This window comes from Bufo gargarizans, chromosome 4 (assembly GCF_014858855.1).
Source record: "Bufo gargarizans isolate SCDJY-AF-19 chromosome 4, ASM1485885v1, whole genome shotgun sequence".
Taxonomy (NCBI): domain Eukaryota; kingdom Metazoa; phylum Chordata; class Amphibia; order Anura; family Bufonidae; genus Bufo; species Bufo gargarizans.
Window position 1 is genome coordinate 386,051,738 of NC_058083.1, and position 22,159 is coordinate 386,073,896.

The 22,159-nt window shown below is 44.1% G+C and overlaps 1 protein-coding gene across 5 annotated transcripts in view; it reads right to left on the reverse strand.

Moving 5' to 3' along the window:
- Positions 1 to 22,159, reverse strand: part of NLRC4 (NLR family CARD domain containing 4) — a 204,396-nt gene that overhangs the window by 113,206 nt on the left and 69,031 nt on the right. For 2 of the 5 annotated variants that reach the window (XM_044292151.1, XM_044292147.1), the window contains exon 1: positions 17,002 to 17,064. The exons of 2 other annotated variants lie outside the window; for them this stretch is intronic. The gene's annotated coding sequence lies outside the window, so the exon portion shown is untranslated. Of the gene's footprint in view, positions 1 to 7,411; positions 7,440 to 17,001; positions 17,065 to 22,159 lie in introns of those variants that run through there. One more of the 5 variants, XM_044292149.1, reaches the window with a different exon arrangement.

Sequence of the window (22,159 nt, forward strand, 5' to 3'; positions counted from 1 at the left end):
ATGTTGCAACGTTCAAGATAACCTGCCCATTGTGTGTATTATCCTTTTAGGTGCCACAATGTGAATTTATGCACTGTTTGTCATGATTGCACTTACCATTGCACTTAACAAAAATGTAGCAACTTACTTAAAGTGTGCCTTTTTGCAGCTCTTGTTCTCTTCCCCCTTATACAGATTGTCTACATAGGGACGTTGAATACTAATGGTCTACACCCGGTGATATATACCCAGGGTAGGACCAAGTGGTAAGTCCAGGCAGATCCAGTTACTTCACAGGTACCCCTGCTGCTTCGGGAATCATTAGAAGCCCTAGGCTGCTCCTTCCTGCTTGTTTAATGTTCCGGATTGTTCCCATCCGGAGGTGTCTCATTTCCAGGAGACACTTTCTACATAATTCCCAAAATTCATAAGAACAGTAAAGATCCACCGGGGCAACCTATTGTAGCAGGTAATGAAAGTCTAAGTGAGAACCTCTGCAGATTTGTGGATTTTTATCTACAACAGTTGGTAATTTGTTTACCATGTTTTGTACAGGACACCACTGCAGTTTTAAATCGTTTGGAGGGAATACAGCTTTCTGATGAGATGATCCTGGTGACGGCGGATGTAGAATCCCTATACACAAGCATACGCCATGAGGATGGCTTGCGTGCTACATCTGATTTTTTAAAAAGTAATAATTTGGAACCCTCTTTGAACCTGTTGCTATTACAGCTGTTAGATTTTATTCTGCATCATAATTTTTTTGTGTTTCGGGACAGATTCTATCTGCAGACACAAGGCGTGGCGATGGGGGCCACTTGTGCCCCATCGTACGCGAATCTGTTCTTGGGCGCTTGGGAGAGGGAGATCTTCCATGGTGCCCTCCCCGAGTGTGTCGATCGAGTCCATAATTGGATGAGGTATATCGATGATATACTGTTCATATGGGAGGGCACCATGGAAGATATCAACAGATTCATGAATGTACTGAACAATAATGCATTGAACATCAAGCTCTCCTACAAAGCAGGATGGGAAATCGATTTTTTGGATTTAAAAATCAAAGTGGATGAGAAGGGAAAAGTGCAGACTGAAATTTATAGGAAAGTAACCGCTGTAAATTCATTGTTACATGCTAGTTCGGCACATCCGAGATCCACAATTGACGGAATTCCAAAGGGTCAATTTATACGACAATTTATACGACAAAGAATTTGTTCTAATGAAATGACCTTCCTTAAGGCATCAGAAAAATTAAAGAATCGATTCAAAGAAAGAGGGTACAGCAATAGGCAGGTACAAAGGGGTATCCAAATAGCGAAAACACGCAAAAGGGAAAAACTACTATGCCCAAACGAGGGGAATAAGACTGGGAAAATAGCATCCACCAGTAACCAGGATATCAGATTCATCACAAATTACAATAACCAGTGGAAAAATGTATATGAGATCTTAAATAAACACTGGAGTATTCTTAAAACCGATCAGAAACTAAGCAAATGCATTTCAGAGAGACCACAATTGACTGCGAGACGTTCCAAAAATCTGAAAGATTTATTGGTCCGTAGCCATTATGTCCCTGGGGCCAAATCGGGCCGTCAAATAGGTGTGAAAGGATCATACCCATGTGTGGCGTGCAATGCATGTGCCAACATTGATAGATCCACCCAATTTACCAACTCTGACAAAACGCAATCTTATGAAATTAGAGATTATATCTCTTGTATGACAACGGGGATCATCTACTATGCTGTTTGTCCATGTGACAAAATCTACATTGGCTTGACCACAAGGGAGTTCCGCAAAAGGATACGGGAACATGTGAGAGATATTGAGAAGGCCAAAGATATTTCCGATCTGAATGATTTAAAAACTCTCCCAAAACATTTTAAAATTCATCATCAAAGTAACCCTAGTGGATTACGGTTCAGAGGCATTGATAAAATACATTTGGGGATCAGGGGGGGCAATTATAGTAAAATTCTGGCCCAAATTGAGACTAGATGGATATTTAGACTCAAGACCCTGACCCCCAATGGATTAAATGAGAGCTTTGGTTTTGGCTCCTTCCTTTAAGCAGTGGCATTATTTTAGGGGTTGAATGGGATTATACGCCCATTTTTTAGAATTGAGTTGTAATTGATGAATATATATGTATGGTTACATGTTTTTTCTATCTTGTAGTATGCCGACTTACCTTGAGTGTCTGATATTCCATCTGAACTCCCGTCATCTGAAACCTTATTCTCCTTTTGATGGTGTAAAGGGTATATTTTGAAGTGTGGGGAGGGGGTCCTCTATATTTGTACTTGGTAGTATGTGTATAATAGGCAAATTTCCACGTATTCTTATCATTATAATTACTGTGGGTGATGGTACTGTATCAAGGCACTAGAGCACTTTACAGTTTAAATGAACTATGGTATATATTAACAGTTTTGATCATGTACATGGTAGATAAGTTTTTTCACAGTTTTTCTCTTTTTATTTCATTATTACTGTATTAATCATGGATTAATCTAATGTATAATCATGTCAAAGTATTTTATAAATTGATGAGCTTTGTATGGCATTTTGATGTTGCACCAGGCACTTTATTGTATCTTTCTAATAATGGTTAAGCCATTTATTATTAATGTTGATAAAAAAAAAAAAAAAATTGTAATGTATGAGGGTTCCCCTAGCGTATTTGCATAATGTCCAAATGATATATATGGGATGCATTGAGATTCATTCAGATAGTATCTGCCAATTGAGATTGCAAATCCATTTGATCCTCTTTCGTCACCTGTGTGCATGGCTGCTCTGCTCGCGCATCCACTTCCACCCTTCTTCTCATGTGTAGGCTGGAGGTGGCAATGGCGATCAGCATCATTCGATGTGTGACTGCCCTCTCCTCCGCTGGCCTCAGGGGAAGGGCGGAAGCAGTCTGACGTAGCAGGCGCAGACTGGTCATGCACTGCTTTGATGACGTGGAGCTCTAGGAATTCATCACATGACAACGAACGGTACATCTGATTCGGTGGCTGCATCCTTTTAGCTCGTTCCCCTGACCACTAACTCCTCCTGAGGAAGCGAATAACACGCGAAACGCGTGTCGAGGGGCTCCATTGCCCTGAAGTCTGTCCCAGTCTCATTGGTATGTAGCCTCAGTACTTTGTGCATGACCTGTTAGTTTCACTTGTTAGATTTGGACCCAGGCCGCATTGCCACTCAGTAGTGGAGGGGATCAGACACTATCTGCATATATCTCATGCTCTCTTTTGCAGTATATCCTTTTGGATAAATTGTTACTTGTGTATTGTAAAATTGAGACATTATTCATACATCCTATATGACTGGGCTGATAATAGGGTGATGTAGGACTGTGGTTGTCCCTGCTGATTTACTCATATATATCATGCATCATGTACATTTTATTGATACATTAATAAAATTGATTTGCATTTCCTTACATTGGTGTGTTATGCACTCCTTCATTGTTGTTGTTATTTTGTAAGTTTCAGGAGTGGACCGTTTATATTGAGACCGCAGGTGATTTAGATATATTCCTGCCACATATTGCCAAAACCTGCTGGGACCCAAGACTTATGTTGTACCTTGTATGGATCAAAGCTGCCATTCAGTAAACTCAAGTTAGACTTTATTACCAGACTGGATCTCAATTATTTAATCAAAACTCCTGCTAACCACACTCAATTTTATTGCAAGGGAGCCAGGATTCAGGAGTCCAGCTGTACCAAGGTAGGAGACACACCGTTGACACTACACAGAGACATTATCCCCTTCTGGCATTCCTCACCTGGTATATGAGCTATAACATCTTAAAGGTCCCTGCTATAGTACCTGCGCAAGCTGCAATTGGCGTCACAAACTATTATACATACATACTGACCCACTGCATGGCAACCCCACTGACCCAGTGTCCTGCTCGTTGCACAGACTGGTCTGTGTTACAGGCTTGTCTCTTTTACAGGCCCTGGCTGCTTTTAGGATGCACAAACTAGGTAGCCCTCAGCGCCGGCTCCAAACTTTTGTGGTGTCTGGCTTCTATTGCCCTAGCAATTTTCTGAGGCGTTGATTCTTTCCAGTAGCATGATCCCATGAATTACCAATCTGTAATAATACAATTGTTCCATAGATGGCAGCAAACCCAAGGGTTGCTCTATAGCAGGTATGCGGCCCTCCTGCTGTTGTAAAACTACAACTTCCACAATGCGCTGCTGTAGGCTGTTTGGGCATGCTGGGAGTTGTAGTTTTACAACATCTGGCAGGTTGAGCTTGCCTGCTCTATAGACACATTCTCAGAGCCATATTTATAGCTTGTGATGCCCTGAGCACTAAGCCTGAATACTCCCCTATTAAAGGCATTTTTATACTTGCTAATGATCATCATTATTTTGCTCATTCCTAAGCAATCATAATGATACCAGAGTAGCCCTACACCAAAATAATAATAAATACAGTGAATAAATAAGGCTCCATGCACAGGATGGATGGACTTTTTTTTAACGACCATCACATATCTGTTTTAAGACCAATGGTAGTCTACGGCAGGCATCCTCAAACTGCGCCCCCCCAGCTGTTGCAAAACTACAACTCCCAGCATGCCTGAACAGCCTACAGGTATCAGCCTACAGCAGGGCATTGTGGGAGTTAAAGTTTTACAACAGCTGGAGGGCCGCAGTTTGAGGATGCCTGGTCTATGGGGTTATTCACATGGCAATTTTTTTGACGATCAGTGAAAAAGGATGTCAAAAAAGTAGAACTGACGATCAGTGAAAAATGATGTAAAAAAAGTAGAACATGTTCTATCTTGTCAGCTTTTTTACTGACCAACAACCCCCATGCAATTGAATGGGTCAGTTTTTAACGTCTGTTTCTCAGAAAGGCATCAACGAAAAAAAATCAGTTTATCTGTTTTTAACAGACTTTTTTTTTCACTGTCGTGTGCATGTAGCCTAACACTGCCATATTGTAAAAAATACCACCATGACATGACCGAATAATACCTTTATACTGCTGCTGAGTAAAAAAACACTACAGAAATACTAAAATTAGCACCAAACTAACAGTGACCATACAGGTGTCAGCTGCCACACTGTTGATATCAGATCGATGGGGGTCTGACTACTTATATCCCTAGCGATTATCTGTTTAAAGAGACTGCTGCCCCTTTAAGGTTTACACTGCTCCATACTGCACAATGCAATGCAATATATCCATCTTCCTCAGCAACCAGGAAGCTCCAAGTAACATAGCATTTCACTTATCCTTATGTAAGTAATCAGCTCTAGGGGAGCACCCAGGAATTTTGTCTAGAGGGGTCTGAAAGGCAAAAATGCTGTAGCTCACTGTGCCAATTCTTTTGCCCGCCCATTTTTCAAAGCCCCCTTCATATTTAAAAATGCTGCGTGCGTACTGTGTTGTGCTGATTCTTTTGCCTGGCCATTTGTAAAAGCTCTGTAGGAATGGAAAAATGCAGCGCACCACACAATTTTTAGCCCCGCCTATTATTAAAAGCCCCTCCTACATATAATAGGTCACTCCCAACAAACACTGTACAACTGAAATTCTATTGTTAAGGCCTGTCTCTACACATCATACGAGAGGAGAGGTCTGTCCAGGCTGCGCTGCCTGCTTCACATTATACAGGTCCTTCTAAAAAAATTAGCATATTGTGATAAAGTTCATTATTTTCTGTAATGTACTGATAAACATTAGACTTTCATATATTTTAGATTCATTACACACCAACTGAAGTAGTTCAAGCCTTTTATTGTTTTAATATTGATGATTTTGGCATACAGCTCATGAAAACCCAAATTTCCTATCTCGAAAAATTAGCATATTTCATCCGACCAATAAAAGAAAAGTGTTTTTAATACAAAAAAAGTCAACCTTCAAATAATTTATGTTCAGTTATGCACTCAATACTTGGTCGGGAATCCTTTTGCAGAAATGACTGCTTCAATGCGGCGTGGCATGGAGGCAATCAGCCTGTGGCACTGCTGAGGTGTTATGGAGGCCCAGGATGCTTCGATAGCGGCCTTAAGCTCATCCAGAGTGTTGGGTCTTGCATCTCTCAACTTTCTCTTCCCAATATCCCACAGATTCTCTATGGGGTTCAGGTCAGGAGAGTTGGCAGGCCAATTGAGCACAGTAATACCATGGTCAGTAAACCATTTACCAGTGGTTTTGGCACTGTGAGCAGGTGCCAGGTCGTGCTGAAAAATTAAATCTTCATCTCCATAAAGCTTTTCAGCAGATGGAAGCATGAAGTGCTCCAAAATCTCCTGATAGCTAGCTGCATTGACCCTGCCCTTGATAAAACACAGTGGACCAACACCAGCAGCTGACATGGCACCCCAGACCATCACTGACTGTGGGTACTTGACACTGGACTTCAGGCATTTTGGCATTTCCCTCTCCCCAGTCTTCCTCCAGACTCTGGCACCTTGATTTCCGAATGACATGCAACAGTCCAGTGCTGCTTCTCTGTAGCCCAGGTCAGGCGCTTCTGCCGCTGTTTCTGGTTCAAAAGTGGCTTGACCTGGGGAATGCGGCACCTGTAGCCCATTTCCTGCACATGCCTGTACGGTGGCTCTGGATGTTTCTACTCCAGACTCAGTCCACTGCTTCCGCAGGTCCCCCAAGGTCTGGAATCGGTCCTTCTCCACAATCTTCCTCAGGGTCCGGTCACCTCTTCTCGTTGTGCAGCGTTTTCTGCCACACTTTTTCCTTTCCACAGACTTCCCACTGAGGTGCCTTGATACAGCACTCGGGGAACAGCCTATTCGTTCAGAAATGTCTTTCTGTGTCTTACCCTCTTGCTTGAGGGTGTCAATGATGGCCTTCTGGACAGCAGTCAGGTCGGCAGTCTTACCCATGATTGCGGTTTTGAGTAATGAACCAGGCTGGGAGTTTTTAAAAGCCTCAGGAATCTTTTGCAGGTGTTTAGAGTTAATTAGTTGATTCAGATGATTAGGTTAATAGCTTGTTTAGAGAACCTTTTCATGATATGCTAATTTTTTGAGATAGGAATTTTGGGTTTTCATGAGCTGTATGCCAAAATCATCAATATTAAAACAATAAAAGGCTTGAACTACTTCAGTTGGTGTGTAATGAATCTAAAATATATGAAAGTCTAATGTTTATCAGTACATTACAGAAAATAATGAACTTTATCACAATATGCTAATTCTTTTAGAAGGACCTGTACAATAGACAACAGCAGGCGACAGCCAGGAAGCTCCTCCGCTCTCCTCCCTCCCCAGATCCTGCTCAAGGCCTGTGGTTCCCCCACCATCTGCCACCCGCCCGTGGCCTGCTGCCCCCTTTGGCCGTCCTCACCCAGCTCTGAATCCTCCTTCTGCAAATGGCAGGGGGAGGAGCCGGAGTATCTCCTCTCCTACATAGCGCCACATACCTCTTACATACAGTGATGTCACCTTTGTTCTAGACATTCTCTTTCCTCAGCTACTCCATTCAGACCAGACCGCCATGATGATTTTTCAGCCACCTCCCGTCTCTGCAGGGATTGACAAACAGACATTAGTTTCCCACATTTCCATCATCTTCACATCTTCTGAACACCCTTTCCTGCCACCCCCAATACTATACTGCAGAAACAGTCCCGCTGGAAATACTACTACCACAGAAACAGTGCCCCCTTCAATTATTGGCACACAGTGCTATAAAAAATAACTGCGCCCAGACACTAATAGTATAACGATAATGTCCCCCAAACATAATTGTGCTAAGCTGATACTGTGCCAGGGTGCCCCCCAAAGTAACAGTCCTCTCCAAAATGCCACCAATAGAAATAATTATCTGCCAGAGAACACTTATTAGTAATAATGCCCCTATGGTGCCCATACTAGTGATCATGTTCCTCCTAGCCCCCCAGTAGTAGTAAATCTCCCCATACTGCCCCCTAGTAGTAATAGTTCTCCTTATAATATGACAGTACATGAAATACCCCCGCTTAGTGCCCGCAGTTGAGCTAATGTCCCCATTATGTATGCTAGTATAAAATACCCCATATAGTGCCCCAGTAAATGCCCTCATAGTGCTCCTCTCCCACTTCCCCATAGTGTCCCTCATAATATGCCAGTAAAAAAAATCCCCTTCTTAGTGCCCCCCAGCAGATGCCCCTATAATGCTCCTCTCCCCCATAATGTGCCAGTAAAAAATGCCCCTTCTTAGTGCCACCAGATGCCCCAATAGTGCTCCACTTCCCCATAGTGCCCCCAAATAATGCCCCATTGTGTCACTCTCCCCTATAGTGCCTCCCATAATGTGCCAGTAAAAAATGCCCCATTAGTGCCACCAGATGCCATAGTGCCCCCCATAATGTGCCAATAAAAAAAGGCCCCTTTAGAGCCCCCACTTCCCCATAGTGCCCCCAAATAATGCCCCTATAGTGCCACCAGATGCCCCATAGTGCCGCTCTCCCCTATAGTGCCCCCCATAATGTGCCAATAAAAAAAGCCCCTTTAGAGCCCCCAAATGCCCCCATGGTGCCCCCATAATGTGCCAGTAAGAAATGCCCCCATAGTGCCCCCCCCCCAAAAAAAAATGGGCAAGAAATGAATGCCACCAGAGTAACACCCCCCAAAAAATGGGGCTGTAAGAAATGCCAGATGCCCCCATAGTGCCAGCTCCCCCCCAAAAAAAACAAAAACACTAATACTTACCTTCATCAGCAGTGATGCAATGCAGGCCTTTTCCGGGCTGTGTCCCTGCTGTGTGCTGCCCGACTCAGGCGGCGCGATAATAATGACGTCATCGCGCCGCCCGAGACGGCCTCTGATAGGACGCAGGCATTAGTGCCTGCGGTCTATCAGAAGAACAGGGAAGGGAGACGCCTCACCCTCCCCTGCCCAGCCAGGCCGCCGCAGCATAGTCATCTGTATCGCTGAAGACAGCGATACAAATGAATATGGTTGCGTAAACAAATTGACAGCACTCCAAAATTGCAGGTGAAATATTTTGTGATTTATTCAGCCGGACATAACTTTAGGCAACGTTGCGGGCTATATGTAGCCCTTCATCAGGTCAAATGGATCAGCATGGATGGTTAAAGAGCCGGTGTACAAATGATTCAAATGAATACGGATATGAGCGCTTCCACAATGGAAGTGCTCATCTCCTACTGCCACCCCACTTGCCACTGGCAACTAGAACCAGGGCCGTGCCGCCTGTGGTGATCGGCGGTGCGGACCTGAGGGATAAAAATAATAATATTCGCTGGTTGTTCTAGGTGGGGTCCAGACCCGCTGGACCCCCCTTTAACCTCTTAAGGACATAGGACGTACCGGTACGCCCTATTTCCCGAGTCCTTAAGGACCAAGGACGTACCGGTACGTCCTGACTTTAAAATCGGCATTCCGGCGCCGCAGGGGTTAATTTGAACAGGATGCCGGCTGAAATCATTCAGCCGGCATCCTGTTAAAACGCCAGGAGGGGTCATGTGACCCCCCCGTGTCGGCGATCGCAGCAAACCGCAGGTCAATTCAGACCTGCGGTTTGCTGCGCTTTTTGCAGTTTCTGATCCCCGCGGTCCCTGACCGCGGGGATCAGAAACTTTAGAGTGCCTAAAATCAATATAGTACACCCCCCCCTGCACCCCTGCATGAGTTGATGGCGGCGGGTGGTGCAGGGGGGGTGTCGCAGGCGGTGGGGGCGGTGCGGGAGGCGGGCGGTGCGGCAGGCGGGATCGCGATCCCCCGCCCGCCTCCTATTGCGTAATCGTTGGTGTACAGTGGGTATACCAGGGTGCCAGCACATTGCTGGCACCCTGGTATAAACGGCTGACATCGTTGATGCGATGTCAGCCGTTTAACCCTTTCCATACAGCGGTCCGTAAGGACCGCTGTATGGAAAAGGTTACCAGTAAGAGGGAGCTCCCTCCCTCTCCCATCGGGGGGCTGCTGTGCCTTTGCAGCCCCCCGATGGAGAGGGAGAGAGCCCCCAGAGAGCCCCCCGAAGCCCCGTCCTCACCCTTCCCCGTCTGTGAAGTTCTGACCATAACTGAGCAGACGGGGAAGGTTCCCATGGCAACAGGACGCCTGCTCAGGCGTCCTGCTGTCCATGGTGCTGAACAGATCTGTGCTGAAAGCATAGATCTGTTCAGTGTAAGTAAAATACAGTGCAGTACCCTATATAGAGTACAGTACTGTATTTTACAGACATCAGACCCACTGGATCTTCAAGAACCAAGTGGGTCTGGGTCAAAAAATAAAAAGAATAAGTGAAAAAAGTTAAGATAAAAAAAAAAAACATTTATCACTGAATAAAAATTAAAAAAATAAAATAAACTACACATATTAGGTATCGCCACGTCCGTAACGACCTGATCTATAAAACGGCCATGTTACTTTCCCCGCACAGTGAACGCCATAAAAATAAAAAAATAAAAACTATGAGAAAATTGAAATTTTGCCCACCTTACTTCCCAAAAAAGGTAATAAAAGTGATCAAAAAAGTCGCATGTACGCCAAAATAGTACCAATCAAATCGTCATCTCATCCCGCAAAAAATGAGACCCTACTCAAGATAATCGCCCAAAAACTGAGAAAACTATGGCTCTTAGACTATGGAAACACTAAAACATCATTTTTTTTGTTTCAAAAATAAAATCATTGTGTAAAACCTACATAAATAAAAATAAAGTATACATATTAGGTATTGCCGCGTCCGTATCGACCGGCTCTATATAAATATCACATGACCTAACCCCTCAGGTGACCACCGTAAAAAAAAAAAAAAAAAACGGTGTAAAAAAAGCTATTTTTTGCCATCTTACGTCACAAAAAGTGTAATAGCAAGCGATCAAAAAGTCATATGCACCCCAAAATAGTGCCAATCAAACTGTCATCTCATCCCGCAAAAAATTAGACCCTACTCAAGATAATCGCCCAAAAACTGAAAAAACTATGGCTCTCAGACTATGGAGACACTAAACAATTTTTTGGTTTTAAAAATGAAGTTATTGTATAAAACTTACATAAATAAATAAAAATTGTATACATATTCGGTATCGCCGCGTCCGTGACAACCTGCTCTATAAAATTACCACGTGATCTAACCTGTCAGATGAATGTTGTAAATAACAAAAAAAAAAAACGTGCCAAAAAAGCTATTTCTTGTTACCTTGCCGCACAAAAAGTGTAATATAGAGCAACCAAAAATCATATCTACCCTGAACTAGTACCAACAATACTGCCATCCTATCCCGTACTTTCTAAAATGGGGTCACTTTTTTGGAGTTTCTACTCTAGGGGTGCATCAGGGGGGCTTCAAATGGGACATGGTGTCAAAAAACCAGTCCAGCAAAATCTGCCTTCCAAAAACCATGTGGCATTCCTTTCCTTCTGCGCCCTGCCGTGTGCCCGTACAGTAGGGTACGACCACATATGAGGTGTTTCTGTAAACTACAGAATCAGGGCCATAAATAATGAGTTTTGTTTGGCTGTTAACCCTTGCTTTGTAACTGGAAAAAAAAATATAAAAATGGAAAATCTGCCAAAAAAGTGAAATTTTGAAATTGTATCTCTATTTTCCATTAAATCTTGTGCAACACCTAAAGGGTTAACAAAGTTTGTAAAATCAGTTTTGAATACCTTGAGGGGTGTAGTTTCTTAGATGGGGTCACTTTTATGGAGTTTCTACTCTAGGGGTGCATCAGGGGGGCTTCAAATGGGACATGGTGTCAAAAAAACTGTCCAGCAAAATCTGGCTTCCAAAAACCATACGGCGCACCTTTCACTCTACGCCCCGCTGTGTGGCCGTACAGTAGTTTACGGCCACATATGGGGTGTTTCTGTAAACGGCAGAGTCAGGGCAATAAATATACAGTCTTGTTTGGCTGTTAACCCTTGCTTTGTTAGTGAAAAAAATGGGTTAAAATTGAAAATTAGGCAAAAAAATGAAATTCTCAAATTTCATCCCCATTTGCCAATAACTCTTGTGCAAGACCTAAAGGGTTAACGAAGTTTGTAAAATCAGTTTTGAATACCTTGAGGGGTGTAGTTTCTTAGATGGGGTCACTTTTATGGAGTTTCTACTCTAGGGGTGCATCAGGGGGCTTCAAATGGGACATGGTGTCAAAAAAACTGTCCAGCAAAATCTGGCTTCCAAAAACCAAACGGCGCACCTTTCACTCTACGCCCCGCTGTGTGGCCGTACAGTAGTTTACGGCCACATATGGGGTGTTTCTGTAAACGGCAGAGTCAGGGCAATAAATATACAGTCTTGTTTGGCTGTTAACCCTTGCTTTGTTAGTGGAAAAAATGGGTTAAAATGGAAAATTAGGCAAAAAAATGAAATTCTCAAATTTCATCCCCATTTGCCAATAACTCTTGTGCAACACCTAAAGGGTTAACGAAGTTTGTAAAATCAGTTTTGAATACCTTGAGGGGTGTAGTTTCTTAGATGGGGTCACTTTTATGGAGTTTATACTCTAGGGGTGCATCAGGGGGCTTCAAATGGGACATGGTGTCAAAAAAACTGTCCAGCAAAATCTGGCTTCCAAAAACCAAACGGCGCACCTTTCCCTCTACGCCCCGCTGTGTGGCCGTACAGTAGTTTACGGCCACATATGGGGTGTTTCTGTAAACGGCAGAGTCAGGGCAATAAAGATACAGTCTTGTTTGGCTGTTAACCCTTGCTTTGTTAGTGGAAAAAATGGGTTAAAATGGAAAATTAGGCAAAAAAATGAAATTCTCAAATTTCATCCCCATTTGCCAATAACTCTTGTGCAACACCTAAAGGGTTAACGGAGTTTGTAAAATCAGTTTTGAATACCTTGAGGGGTGTAGTTTATAGAATGGGGTCATTTTTGGGCGGTTTCTATTATGTAAGCCTCGCAAAGTGACTTCAGAGCTGTAGTGGTCCCTAAAAATTGGGTTTTTGTAAATTTCTGAAAAATTTCAAGATTTGCTTCTAAACTTCTAAGCCTTGTAACATCCCCAAAAAATAAAATATCATTCCCAAAATAATTCAAACATGAAGTAGACATATGGGGAATGTTAAGTCATCACAATTTTTGGGGGTATTACTATGTATTACAGAAGTAGAGAAACTGAAACTTTGAAATTTGCAAATTTTTCCAAATTTTTGGTAAATTAGGTATTTTATTATGCAAAAAAATTAATTTTTTTGACTTTATTTTACCAGTGTCATGAAGTACAATATGTGACGAAAAAACAATCTCAGAATGGCCTGTATAAGTAAAAGCGTTTTAAAGTTATCAGCACTTAAAGTGACACTGGTCAGATTTGCAAAAAATGGCCTGGTCCTTAAGGTGAAAATGAGCCTGGTCCTTAAGGGGTTAAGTGCACCACTGTAACCACACACACATGGGTCCCAACCGTCCTAGATCCGGTGGGACAATCCTGTGTTTTATTTGCTGTCCCGCTCGGTTGCCTGCATGTCCTGCTAGGCCCCCTCTCCTTTAAACCTCATGCATACGAGCGTGTGATGGCCATGCACATATTGTGGTCCCCAGACAGCAGGTCAGCAATATATGGGCACCAGCTGTGTGCGCACTGTCTCACGGATCCGGAAGATACGGATCGGTTACACGGAGTGGAGGGCCATGGAAGCACTATGGAGCGCTTCAGCTGTATTTTGGTCCGAGCCTCTGAACAGCTAAAAAATAGAACATGCGCTATTTTTTTGCAGTGCGGACAGATTGCGGACCCATTCAAATTAAATGGATCTGCATCTGTCAGTGCCAGCCACACGGATGGTGCCCATGCACTATTCAAGTAATAAGGGTATTCTGCCAATTGCTAATAAAAGCTATTAGTAAGAGCTGAAGGACCAATGGACCTCACCGTCATTTAACTCGTTGCCGGAAGGGCGGAGTAGTGGAGAAAAGAGAAGTGGTGAGGAAGGACCATAATGTGATCAGTGCAGGAGGGGCAGAGCGAGAAGACAAGTGGTGATGAAGGACCTGTGATGATGTCATGTGACATAAGAGGACCCAGCTTTGAATGGAGAAGAAACTGAAGAAGCATGGATTGTAGAGCCAGAGAATGCTGAGAGTTGCAATTCCCTCTTCTTATACCTCCTCCAGTAATGTCCTTTGATATCACAAAAAACCTGAACATGCTGAGAGTTGCAGTGCCCTACTCATATACCTACTCCTCCAGTAATGTTCTCTGATATTAATGCAGCGTCCCACTATGTGTGTGGGCACTGCTTAAAAGTAGTGATGAGCGGCAGGGGTCATATTCGAATTCGCAATATTTCGTGAATATTTTGTAGAATATTCGTTATATTCTACGATTTTTCTTACTCGAAAAATCGGCAAGGTAATGATTGTGTAATATGCGAATTTTCGTAATTAGAATTTTTCATTGAGAATTTTTCAACTTACAACTATTAGACAAAGAATATTATAGCACTATATTAGCTAAATTGCTCTATATTCGATTTTTTTCGAATATTCACCATATTGCTATATTCGTAATATTCTAAAAAAACGAATATATAGCAATATAGCGAATATTCGAAAAAAACGAATATAGAGCAATTTAGCTAATATAGTGCTATAATCTTTTTTTTTAATAGTTGTAATTTTTTTCCAATCTGAACTACAACTATTAGACAAAGAAGATTATAGCACTATATTAGCTAAATTGCTCTATATTTGTTTTTTTATGAATATTCGCATATTGCTATAACTTCGTTTTTTAGAATTTTTGTAATATTCTAAAACAAGAATATATAGCAAAATAGCGAATATTCGAAAAAACGAATATAGAGCAAAATTCCCAAACAACACTAATCCTAATGTCAAGTATATTGCAGCCTTTTTATTGGCCCACAAGCTAGAAGCAGGGAGGGATCATGTGTACTGATTTTAAAAAAAAAAATCGAATAAAAAAAATGTAATTTTTTTTTAGAATATTCAAAATTACGAATATATATAACTATATTCAAAATATTAGTGAATTTTCGAAGTACCTATATTCGCGATAAAAATTAGAAATTTGAATATTCGTGATCAACACTACTTAAAAGCACTTTTCACATTATTAAAAGCACTAGGTTGTAATGTATGATTTTGTATGTACTGTATGTATCTGCAAAATCCCTGTTAACAGGTCTATTAGGTGTAATTTATAATTCCCACCACTGGATGGGGATGGGGTTCGGGTCCTATATATATCCAGGTCAGGCCTAGTGAGACAGATGAGCTGAGACCAGGAGGGAGTTCTGAGTCCAGATCCTTGGAGTAAAGATGTAGTTCAGAAAAGGGCAGATCTGAGGTAGTCAGATCAGATTAGTGGGAAGAAAATGTAAAGTTAAGACTTCATAACACAGATTAGTGAGTGGAGCCAACTTCGCTAGTAGGTGATACTCAGATGTGAGACGCAGAAGAGCGTTTTCGTTCTGTAGCTGGACTATAGACTTGCATCCCTGTAGACCAGTAGGAGAAGAGTTTGCCTCCCTGGAAAAGAAACAAGCTTTCCTAAGGAATCATCGGTGATAAGAGCCATTATTGAGGGCCACAGACACCTTTGCATGGTGGAGGTTTTATAGCTTCAGGCAGCCACACCAAACTTCTGAGAGACAGTTGAGTTTTCCTGTCTAAAATTTTCAGCTTGTAGGGAAAGACAAGGAATAGGATCCCACACATCTAAAGGAACTAGGTACACCTAACCCACTGCTCCAAAACCAAGAAACCTAAAAAGCCTAGAAACAGTGGATTTGCAGAATTAACTCTGTACCATCTAGAGCAGTGATGGCTAACCTCCGGCACTCCAGCTGTGGTGAAACTACGACTCCCAGCATGCTCCATTCATTTCTGTGGAGTTCTGAGAACAGCCAAGCAAGTGTGCATCTTGGGAGTCGTAGTTTGACCACAGCTGGAGTGCTATACCACCATTAACAGTACTGGCGTCACGACAAAAACCATCAAGGGACTCAGCCGCAACAAGCGCCCTAAGCACCCCTAACATCAAGGGCACCTCAACCACCATCTTGGCTGATGCTTCCTACCACAGAGCGTGCCCCGGAAGATTTCGTGCTGTCCACCTCAACACTGTGCTGCCAGCCCAGGGAGGCTATCTGCTAACCGTGAGTAAACTGATGAACTGTGTGTTATATCATTTGGCCCCTCATTGGTCCACCGTGCACCTCACGTGTTGCCCCTGCGACTGGCTGGCTGCATTAATAACAGTCAGGACATGCTTGGAGTTGTAGTTCCCTCTTAATATACCTCGTCCTCCTGTAATGCCCTCTGATATCACATAATAGCCTGGACATGCTGGGAGTTATAGTTCTCTCCGCATATTTTTCCTGTAATTTGCTCTATCACATAAGTTTGAACATGTTGGAAGTTGTAGTTCCATCCTCATATACCTCCTCCTCCTGTAATGCCCACTGATATGACATAATAGCCTAGACGTACTGGAAGTTGTAGTTCTCTCATATCTTCTGTGATGTGCTCTGATATCCAGTGGCGTAGCGTGGGTTGCCAGCACCCGAGGCAAGCCAAGTATTGTGCCCCTCCCCCCAACATGTGGCCACGCCCCCTTTTTTTTTTTTTTTACAGATAATGTAGTAGATATTACCTGCAATCCTATGAAACACCACAGATAACACAGTGATAACTCTCTGTGTACAGATAATGTAGTAGATGGGTGTGAGCCCCCAGAATTCAGAACACACACACAGTGTGACCTGAAGTCTGGGGCCAAGCTGCTACAGTGTGGGCCGAATTCTATATCCACCCTCCCATCACTACAGAACATACAGGGTAATACAGCCAGGGCCAGCTCCAGGATCATGTGGGCCCTTGGGCAATAAAGTCTCAGTGGGCCCCCTTACACAGTGATAACTCTCTGAGCACAGATAATACAGTAGATATCACCTGCAGTCCTATGTAACAGCATAGATAACACAGTCATGGCTATCTGAGTACAGAAAATGTAGTAGTGTTACCTGCAGTCCTATTTAAAACCACAGATAACACTAGAGTAGATCATGTGGTAGTGTTACCTGTGTCCTTAGTGTGCCTCCCTGTGCCTCTACCACAGACTCCATGCTGGCGGTGCTGCCTCCTCTTCCATCTTCATCTTGCCACGTACAGAATGTCCTGATGCAGCTGCGTCAAGACAAAGGGAACACTGTGGGCATGGTGATGGTGACACACACACGGGGACAGACACACACACACACGGGGACAGACAGACTGACACACACACAGGGACAGACAGACTGACACACACATGCACAGGGACAGACAGACTGACACACACACGGACAGACTGACACACACACGGACAGACAGACTGACACGCACACACACACAGGGACAGACAGACTGACACACACATGGACAGACTGACACACACACGGACAGACAGACTGACACGCACACACACACAGGGACAGACAGACTGACACTCACACAGGGACAGACAGACTGACACACACACACACATGGACAGACAGACTGACCCACACAGGGACAGACAGACTGACACACACACACAGGGACAGACAGACTGACACACACACACACACACACAGGGACAGACAGACTGACACACACACAGGGACGGACAGACTGACACACACACACACACACACACACACACACAGGGACAGATAGACTGACACACACACACAGGGACAGACAGACTGACACACACACACACAGGGACAGACACACATGCACAAGGCCCTCATAATACACCTGGATCTGTATGATAAACCCCCTTAATTGCACCAGATTCCACTCCACTTGAAACACACTGCCCCTGAGTGCTCCACCTGCCCCCTCATATATGAGCTCCATATGCTTCCCCTCATAAAGTTCTGGTTCTCCAGCAGCACATCCTACCTCACTCTGCATCTTGCAGGCACACACAGCCCCTCCTCCTTCCACAAGCTGCTGCTGCCGTCAGGGTTTGTCATGTGACTATGAGGGAGCATGTGACCAGGGATGTCACAGGCCTCCTTCTAACAACTACATTCTAGCATAGGATCGATCATCTACCGAAACTCCATCTACCCTGTTCTGAGTTCTGGGGCCGCTTACCCCAGCAGTGCACATGGCGAAAATTGTCTGCATTGCTGGGGTAAGCTGCCCTAGAATTCAAAACAGGCAGGACACAGCTGCAGGAGTGAGCGGGCACAGGGGGCCCCGGAACTTGCCCGGGTTTGCCGGGTGGTGGCGCCAGCCCTGAATACAGCGCCCCATACCTCTTACATTCAGTGATGTCTCCTTTGATGTAGATGTTCTCTTTCCTCATCGTCTCCTTTCAGACCTTCAGACCAGAGCACCATTTTTCAGCCATTTCTCGTCTCTGCAGTTTGACCAAAAAAATCGTACTTTACTACTTTTCCATCATCCTCCCATCTTCTAGACAAATCATCCTACCATCCCCAATACTCTGCCTGCCTTGTTCCCCAATATTATACTGCAGAAACAGATAAACCCCCTGATAAAAGTAGTCCCATGCAGATAGTGCCCTTTAATAATTATTGGCACACAGTGCCCTAAAATACCTGTGCCCAGCAAATAGTGCCCCTGACACTAATAGTGTAAACATAACGTCCCCCAAAAATAATTGTGGTAAGCTGATACTGTGCCAAGGTGCCCCCACAGTAATAGTACTCCTAAAAATCCCACCAATAGGAATAATTCTCTCCTAGAGCACACATGGTAGTAATAGTGCTCCTACAGTGCCCCCAACATGTCCCTACTGTGCCCCAGAAGTAATAATGCTCCCATAGTGCCCATACTAGTAATCATGTTCCCCCTTGACCCCCAGTAGTAATAAAGCCCACCATAATGCCCCCAGTAGTAATAATTCTCCTTAAAATGATACCCCCATAGTGCTCCTCTCTCCCCTTCTTCCTAGTGCCCCCCATAATGTACCAGTATAAAATGCCCCATATAAAGTGCCAGAGCAGACGCCCTCAGTTTCCCCCATAATTTGCAAGTATAAAATACCCCTTTGTAGTGCCCCATAGATGACCCTATAGTAATCCTCTCTCCCCTTCCCCATAGTACCCACCATAATGTGCCCCAATATAAAATACCCCTAAAAAGAGCCCACCATATAAAATACTTCTCAGTATATGCCCCCAATAATGTGCCAGTACGAAGTGCCCCCATAGATGGCCCCCCAATCATGTGCCATTAAGAAGTGCCCCCCATAGATGACCCCCAATCATGTGCCAGTAACAAGTTCCCCCCAATCGTGTGCCAGTAACAAGTGCCCCCAATCATGTGCCAGTAGCCAGTATTGTACCATATAAAAAAATAAGCATTTATACTTACCGCCATGGCAGCGAGGCAATGCAGGCCTCTTCCGACCTGTGTCCTGCGCTGTATGGCTCAGGCGGTGCGATGACGTCATCGCGCCGCCTGCATCGGCCTCTGATAGGCTGCAGGCACTAGGTAGGTGAGTGTTTAGGACCCGAGCTACTTTGGTGCGGTACTCGGGCTCAGACATGCCCTCCTAGTAGGACATGTTGGCTAATCTCTCAATTTTATCATCAGTTTGAGGGTTTAGTAAGTCTGCAGAGTGCACCTGTCTTTGCTATTATTATATTGTTATATTGATTATTACAGCCACATAATTGCTATCTTGTGTAGGATGTCTATTGTGGTACTTGTGGTCCGCTGCAGGCATCCTCCACTGTATGCATTCTTGCTGAGGATCGTCATTAGCAACGGGCCACAAGTGCAGGATTTGCTCCCCTGTTTATATATGCACAACTGCATATGGGTTTGAGCACTTCCTGCCTGTTTAACACCACACAATTGTTTTCAATTATTGGCTGCGGGCACTAGGCCTGCAGACTATCAGAGGAATGGGGAAGGGAGACGCCTCTCTCTCCCCTGCCCCGCAGCACATTCATCTGTATCGCTGTCCTGAGGACGGTGATACAGATGACTATTGGGATGATCACTTCCACAATGGAAGCGCTCATTTCCCTGTGACCTGCCGCCACCCCCAACTTGTGAGCAAGGGGTGATCGCCTCACTTTGCCTAATTGGTGGTGCGGCCCTGCTGGCGCCCCCTAAAATTTTGCGCCCGGGGCGACGCCCCCTCCTTCCCCCGCTACGCCACTGCTGATATCATATAAGAAGTGAGGACATGTTGGGAGTTGTAGTCCACTCTTCTTATAGTAAGCATAAAAGATTGACAAAATAAAAAAATTACCTGGTTCATCTTGTCTGCCCTTATATTATTTATTTATTTATTTATTTTTTCTCTTAGGATGGACGTGTTTATCCCAGGCATGTTTAAATTCATTTACTGTAGATTGCCAAACCACATCTGCTGAGAGCTTGTTCCAAGCTTCAACCACGCTTTTCTGACATTGCTTCCCTGTAATGTCTTCTGATATCACATAACATCAGCCTGGACATGCTGGGAGTTTTAGTCCTCTCCTCCTATATCTCCTCTCTGTAATGTCCAATAGCAATCTCTTGGAGGCAGCGAAGAAAGATGTTAAAGCGAAAGATGTTAAGCTTCGCTCAACGAGGCAGAATCTAAAAGTCCGCACGGGCGCATCAGGCACAGGCCTGTGCGCACGCGCGGGATCTTTGAAAAGGAGGAGGGGGCACTGAGGAGAGCCGGAGGCGGATTTCATTACATCGAGGTGGCGCTGAAAGGATCATGGGAGGAGCTGGGCACCAACGGCGGCGGTGGAGAGCGGCAGATTCAGACCTTCAGAAACGCCCTGGGCACCTTATCCAGAAGATTGACAGGTTAGATAAAAGCGATTTTTATCAAAACTACACGGCGGATTTATCTTATAACAACAGCTTTGTAATGACAAGGGGACCATGGAGAGAACAATAGTTTTAAAAGGGGGGGTTAGAAACTGGTGACAGAGTCCCTTTAAATATCATATCACAGGAGTTTAGGAAGTAAAGCAATGATTTATCACATAGATTTCTAGCGTAATCTAGGGTAAAAGTGTAGAAGATCCACATGAATTTCTGTGCTGATTTTTTTGCACCCAAAACCGCAAGCCCACTGAGAGTAATCATTTTGGAATTAGCATAATAAATTTCTGCTGCTATATGAACCCTAACAGCTCTTATAAGTAGAGTTGAATGGACACCTGGATGTTCGAGTTCGGCCGAACTTGAAAAAAAAGTTCTCGTTCGGGACCCGAACTTGACCCGAACTTGAACCCCATTGAAGTCAATGGGGACCCGAACTTTTAGGCACTAAAATGGCTCTAAAATAGTCCTGGAAAGGGCTAGAGGGCTGAAAAATGTGCTTGACAACTGTTCTGCAAACAAATGTGGATAGGGAAATAACTTAAAATAACATAAAATACAGAAAAAAAGTAAAAATAACAATCTGGATCTAGGAGTAGGAGGTTGAGGAGGCGGTGGATGGGTTTATGTGGTGGCGTAGGTTGACGTGGTGGTGTAGGTGGAAACGGCGGTGAAGGAGGAATAGGTAGCCAACACTGATTTGTGTTATTTTTTATTTTTAAATTGCGGTATCCCCCAAAATATTGGGACATATAACAAAATAAAACAAAGAATAAGTGCACTTTAGTACAAGAATGGATGGTTGAGGCTGGTATAAATGTCTATTGTGCGCAAGGTACGGACAAGTCCTGTGGGATCCATGCCTGGCTCATTTTAATAAACGTAAGCTTGTCCACATTGGCTGCGGCCTGTGATAATGCTCTCTGCCGTACTAAACACACGTTCACACTATACACTGGCTGCAGGGCAGGTCAGCACCTCCAAGGCTGACAAAGCTTTTCCACATTTGGGCCATGCTAACCCTGCCTTCTCAGGTGCTGGTGGTGCCCCAGCTGCGTTGGCAACCTCTTCCTCCTCCTCTGCCTTCGCCTTGTGCTTCCACTGTGCCCCCGCTGTCAGGTGGGAATGCTATCATCAGCGTGCGCTTGTAGTCGCGCATCTTCCGATCAGTAACAGATGTTTTCACTAAATTTAGTTTCCTGTCAGCAATGCAGAGCAGGGGTTCATTCACGGCAAAAGGGGGTTCATGTCACCCAGCAATAGAACAGAGTATTTTGAGAGATTTAGGCCCCTGTCAGCAATGCAGAGCAGGGGTGCATTCACGGCAAAAGGGGGTTCATGTCACCCAGCAATACAACAGAGGATTTTGAGAGATTTAGGCCCCTGTCACCTAGGCACAGCAGG